The sequence below is a fragment of the Octodon degus genome, unplaced genomic scaffold, assembly GCF_000260255.1.
Source record: "Octodon degus isolate 3935 unplaced genomic scaffold, OctDeg1.0 scaffold00017, whole genome shotgun sequence".
NCBI classification, from domain to species: domain Eukaryota; kingdom Metazoa; phylum Chordata; class Mammalia; order Rodentia; family Octodontidae; genus Octodon; species Octodon degus.
Window position 1 is genome coordinate 5,706,678 of NW_004524593.1, and position 6,016 is coordinate 5,712,693.

Below are 6,016 nucleotides of genomic sequence, written 5' to 3' on the forward strand. Positions count from 1 at the left end.
ACCCAACAGCATGGCTTTATTTCTTATATTTCGACTTCATACTTTTCTGCTGGATGGTTAAGACCAAGGTAAAGCAGGACCTATGCAACAAGAGTTGTCAGCTAAGTGATTTTTGCAGTCTACAGATGTTAGCTACTGAAAGTTCATACTTACCAGTACCTAACAGTGCTAAACTGTCTCTGACAGTTTCCTAGATTGACATTGGTGGTTAGAAGGAGGTATCCTCAATGGGCTTCTGTCAGGGTTCTAGAGCATTCACAAGACATATGGCCTATGTGGGTGTCTGCAAGGGCACTAATGTGTAATGGCCAAGCCATTGCCCTGCACTGAGCCACTGGCTTTTGTATCCACCTAGTGGTCTTATTCTCTTATACCTAAGCCATCACTACTGAGGAGAACCCACTGAGGACACATTTGGTGGTTGTCTTGTCTGATACCCTTCTGCATGGTGAGCCTACTAGTAGAGTATGACCTATGGGGTCTTTCGAGTATGATTTTTCCAGCTGAACCCTAAGACTATCATCAGTTATGCTAAGAAGCCATTACAGAGTGTGACTATATAAGAATGACTCATGCACAGATAAATATATATATATTAATTTGGTGATCACAGAACTTAAAAAAAATAGAGCTGAGAGCTGGCCAGGTTTAGTTAGAAGTTAGTGATCAAATGCACAGATTAAACCTTGATGGTTCAACCTCATGAGTGTCTTTCTAGTCAGGACCTGACTCATCAGTGTACCCAAGATAACAGAGAACAACTTACCACACCACTTGCTAAGGAAAACTCCCTGGCACTAGTCAGTGGGCCACATTGGTCAGTGTCTTAAGATACCGTTATCACCACTTAAAATTTGTGACATTTCAGCATAGGGCATTTCTTAGCTGTATTGATCAGCAACATACCTTTATTTAAATTTGGACACTGTTAATCTTGATGACAGATTAATACACAAAAAAATGCCCAGCATCACTTTTCAGGGAATATTTTGGGGGAAATATTTTAAATATTCATATGACTATGTAGAATTTATAATTCTCTTTGGAATGTTTCTTTTTTTGGGGGGAAACAGTGGGCTTTATGGATGGTGTACAATGGCAGCAAGCCAGGGCTCCTGAGGCCCCTGCCCTTCTAAGGGGCTTGGGATGGAAGCTGTAAGGGAGAGATTCTCAGTGTTGAGGCTGAGTAGGGCAGTGACTTCTGCAGCATGGCCACTCTGTCCCTCTGGTCTTGCTGGCTATTTGGGGGGCACTTACTCCTTGGAGGCTATGTAGACCATGAGATCCACCACCCTGTTGCTATAGCTGAACTCCTTGTCATGTCAGGAAATGAGTTTGGTAAAGTGGTCATTCATGGCAGTGCCAGTCCCAGTGTCAAAGGTGGAGGAGTGTCACTGTTGAAGTCCACAATACACAACCTGGTCCTCGGTGTAGCCCAGGATACCTTTGAGGGTCCCATCTGATGCCTGCTTCACCACCTTCTTGATGTCATCCTATTTAACCACTTTGTCCAAGAGACAGGTCAGATCTACCAGTGACACATTAGGAGTGGGCACAGAGGAAGGCCATGACTGTGAGCTTCCCATTCAGCTCTGGAATGACCTTGCCCATGGCCTTGGTGGCACCAGTGCATGCAGGGATAATGTTCTGGGCAGCCCCACGGCCATCACACCACAGCTTCCCAGAGGGTCCATCCACAGTCTTCTGGGTGGCAGTAATGGTATGGACTACGGTCATGAGTCCCTCCACGATACCAGAGTTATTATGGATGACCTTAGCCAGTGGGGCTAAGCAGTTGGTGGTATAGGAAGCATTGCTGACAGTCTTGAGGGAGTTGTCATACTTCTTGTGATTCACACCCATCACAAACATGGGGATGAAAGGGGCAGAGATGATAACCCTTTTGGCACCACCCTTCAGGTGAACCCCAGCTTTCTCCATGGTGGTGAAGATACCAGTGGACTCTACCAAGTACTCAGCACCAGCATTACCCCACTTGATTTTGGCAGGATCTTGCTCTTGGAAGATGGTGATGGCCTTTCCGTTGATGACGATCTTCCCATTCTCAGCCTTGACAGTGCCATGGAACTTGCCGTGGGTGGAATTGTACTGGAACATGTAGACCAGGTAGTTGAGGCCAGTGAAGGAGTCGTTGATGGCTGCAACATCCACCTTGCCAGAGTTAACAGCCCTGGTGACCAGGCGTCCAATACAGCCAAATCCATTCACTCCAATCTTCATCTTGTCTGGATCACTGCTGGCTGCATGGGAAATACGGCTGTTGCCAGGCGTGCAGGAGCAGAGAGCCTGGACTGTTTCTTTGCTCTTAAATTAAGTAATAGTACTGTAAATCCTACTTTTGTGAATTTTAGATATTCTGTCACAGGCAGGAGATCTCCTGACTTCAGCCTTGGTCAGATCAGCTTTCTATAACAGCAGTATGTATGAGTTGCAAAAGTATAACATAACTATAAAAATTCTTTTGTCAACAGTACCTTAAAAGGTCACAAGATGGGGATGTTAACTGTGAAAAGAATTATTTTCTTCACAAAATAAGGGATGAGTATGTGTGTGCTACAGAGCACAAAACTTTCTTAGTAGAACAATACTGACACTTACCAAGCATGTGCAGAGCATCAGGATTCTGTCAAATGTTTGAAAAACATGATCACATTTAATTCTCACAAGTGAAACAGTTATAAAGCTGAGGAACTAGAAATAATTTCCATAACCACATGCATAGTAAGTGGTCAAAGTACAAACCCAGTTCTGTGAACATAGGCGCCAAGACCTCTGCACTCCATCATGCAGGTTACCTGGTGATGGTCCAAACAGGGGCAGTTTAGGAACACAGGTGTCAAGACTGTCAAGGGATAAAAAATGGCATTAAATATGATTACCCCTCTGTGTGTCTTTATCTTTACCTACTTATGTCCTGTCTTGTGTCATCTTCTACTAAATGACTTGAAGGTCATGATATAAATTTCCACTTCTCCTTTCCAAACTTGTTGTTCCTTAGAGTTCTTAATTTTCTGTTTTAGTTACCACTTACTTTTCTTGTACAGAAGTTGTGTTCTGCGTACAGAATCTTCTTGAATTGTAAAGACACAATTAGATTTTCTCTTATTGAGTAAAATTTATATAGTAATTGGATTGAGAATAATGGCAATGGATAGCAACTTGTATTTATGGAGCTTCTTTGATCACTTAGTAAATTAAATAATGGAGGGCTCCCCTTAGCAATAGGGATTTATTACATGTGAGGCCTGTTGCTGAGATAATACCTCTAGGTTTCTGATAATCTAGAAAGAATTAATCTAGGATTGTATGGGTTCTGTTCTGATTAATTGGCTTTTTTCACACAAATTCTAGAATCATACCTATTCATCTTTTTGGTTCTGTTTTATAACCATGCGTATTACAGGTATATTTATAGCCATAATTATAATTTGATCATGTTTAGGAGCCATAGTACATTTTGTCTGTTCCTATCCTGCCATACTGCCTTATTCTAGGCTGTTATCACTTACATAAGGTGAAAAACAAATGCCTGAGAATTTCAAGATTCACCCTTGATAAATAGTACATTTGTTTCTATTTTATAGTTACATAGAGGTATCTATAATCTCTACTTTATATCTCTTTCTCAAGGAGTTTGCTTCATTTTGTAAGATTTATACTGAACTTGTACACTTACTTATTAGCAAGTATTTATGGAATATCTACTCTGCCTTAAGCACCATTGCAAGCAGTACCGGGAGAAGATAAGCATTTAAATCAGAAGTATTGGACTAGGGAGATAGCTCAGTAGAATAAGCGCTTCCCTGGTAAGCACAAGGGCCTGAGTTCAATCCCCGGTTCCTAAAAAAAAAAAAAAACTAACTAAAAATAAATAAATAAATCAGAAGTATTTTTATCTTGGTGTTAAATGCTAAAAATGAAATTCAGTAATGTAGAACAGGCTGTTTCAAAATTTTAAGGTGAGTTAACATGAAGCCTTCCTTGTACATTTGAATATAAGTTCCATAAGATAAGGAATTATTACTTGTTTAGTTGTTTTCTTAGTACCTAACATAGTATATAGTAGGTACTCATTATTTGTTGAATAAATTGATTAGTTGCATAAATATTTATGATGTTGTTCCTACATATAAAAAAAAAAAAAAAAAAAAACACTTGTAGCTCTGCTTAGAGAACTAGATTTGTAACTAAATATTTGAGAGATTCTGGAAACTATAAAATGTTTTTGAGCAGAAGAGAATTCTATGCGTCCCTGCTTGGTTGAGCTTCTCCTTTCCATTTTTTTCACTGCAATGGTGCCTGGACAGCTGGAGCTCAGGAAGCTGTGATGAGCCTTAGGGAAGGCTCTGCACAGATCAGCGGTGCATGTAATGCTCTGAAGAGAACACCAGAGGGAAGCGGTTATCATCTTGCTTAGTGACTGCCATTGATTGGGAGAGTACTTCTGGGTCTGAGTGGATCTCCTTCTGTTTTTTTTTTCTTTTTTTTAAATTTTATTTATTTGTGTGTGTGTGTGTGTGTGTGTGTGTGTGTGGCCAGCTCAGCCCACCAGAGGGCGGGGCTGGCTGGCATGTGGTGCTGGGGGATTGAACCGCAGTCCCTGTGCTTTGCTAAGCTTGTTCTAAGCAGGTGCTTTAGACCACTGAGCCATCTCACCAGCCCCCTCTCCTTCTGTTTTTAAAACAAACTTTTTGAAGAAGTAGCTCAGTGATAGGAGAAGGATAGAAATCTGTTAAATTTACACAGAACCATGCCTCCACCCTGACTCTGTAGCTTAGCTTGAGGAATAGTGTGGAGTAGAAGAGAAGAAATGTGTGAAAGTTTTTTAAAGCTTCCCTACTGACAATGAATATACTTCTTCCCCAAAGAGAAATACAGGTGCATTTCCATGTTTACTTAATATTCATGTATATTTAACATTTATTTAGTTGCTTTAAATAGTTTTGAATCATAACCACAAGTTCATTCTGTTTCTCCTTTTAAATATTTAATTGCCATAACTTATTTCATAAAGTAACTAATCTTTTGATTTCTGGTTAAAACATTAGACACCCAAAATAATAAATGTATCTCTTGAGATAACTCATGCATGACAATGTAGTTGAAGACCAATAATTAATTTTTTTTTTTTTTTTTTTTTTTTTTTTTTTTTTTTTTTTTTTTTTTTTTTTTTGGTGGAACCGGGGATTGAACTCAGATCCTTGCGTTTGCCAGTCAAGCACTTATCCTACTGAGCCATTCCCCAGCCCCCAATAATTAATTTTTAATTTTAGCTTTTATTGAACAGTCTGAAATTTAATTTAGATAGACCCACCATCAACTAAGATAAAGGAGGAAAACATTTTCAATTTAAAGAATCACAAAATATTTTTCATTTTTGCTTTCTGATGAGTACTTCAAAACATTCCTGCATGTTCCCAGTTGTCTTACACTCTGTTTATGGTTAGGAAAAAAACTGGTGAGCAGTGAAGAGTTGTATCCATTGAATATTGGTGTCTCTTAGGGTGTGCATTACATTTCCATTTTGGATGTTAAGTATTCTGCATAAGCCTCTATCCTACCTGTGCAAACACTTTTGTTAGCCCTTGTTTGTGAAATACATAGATCACTGTGCATGCTGCTTCAACAGCTTGTTGACAAGAAAAAATGAAACATTTAAGAGTCCAGCTGTTTGACTAAGTTCTGCAGTTAGTAAGCATTCTGACAGTAAATTTGCTTATTTGTTAGATTAGGAACAAAACTAAAACTATGTCTCAGTTAAGCATTTATATTGTGTTGTATTTATTTATTGTAATGCTCGGTATTGAACTCAGGGTATATGAACGGTATGTGAACACATGCTAGACAAGTGCTCTACCACTGAGCTACATCCCCAGTGAGGCAGGGTCTTGCTAAATTTCCCAGGCTGGACTTTAATTTTGACTGTTTCCTATCTCAGCCTCCCAAGTAGCTGGGATTACAGGTATGCACCACCACACTCCATTATTATTATTAT

General features: G+C 39.5%; 1 protein-coding gene across 3 annotated transcripts in view; it reads left to right on the top strand.

The window, feature by feature from the left end:
- Vamp4 (vesicle associated membrane protein 4) overlaps positions 1 to 6,016 on the top strand; it is a 41,613-nt gene that overhangs the window by 27,182 nt on the left and 8,415 nt on the right. The window lies entirely within an intron of this gene.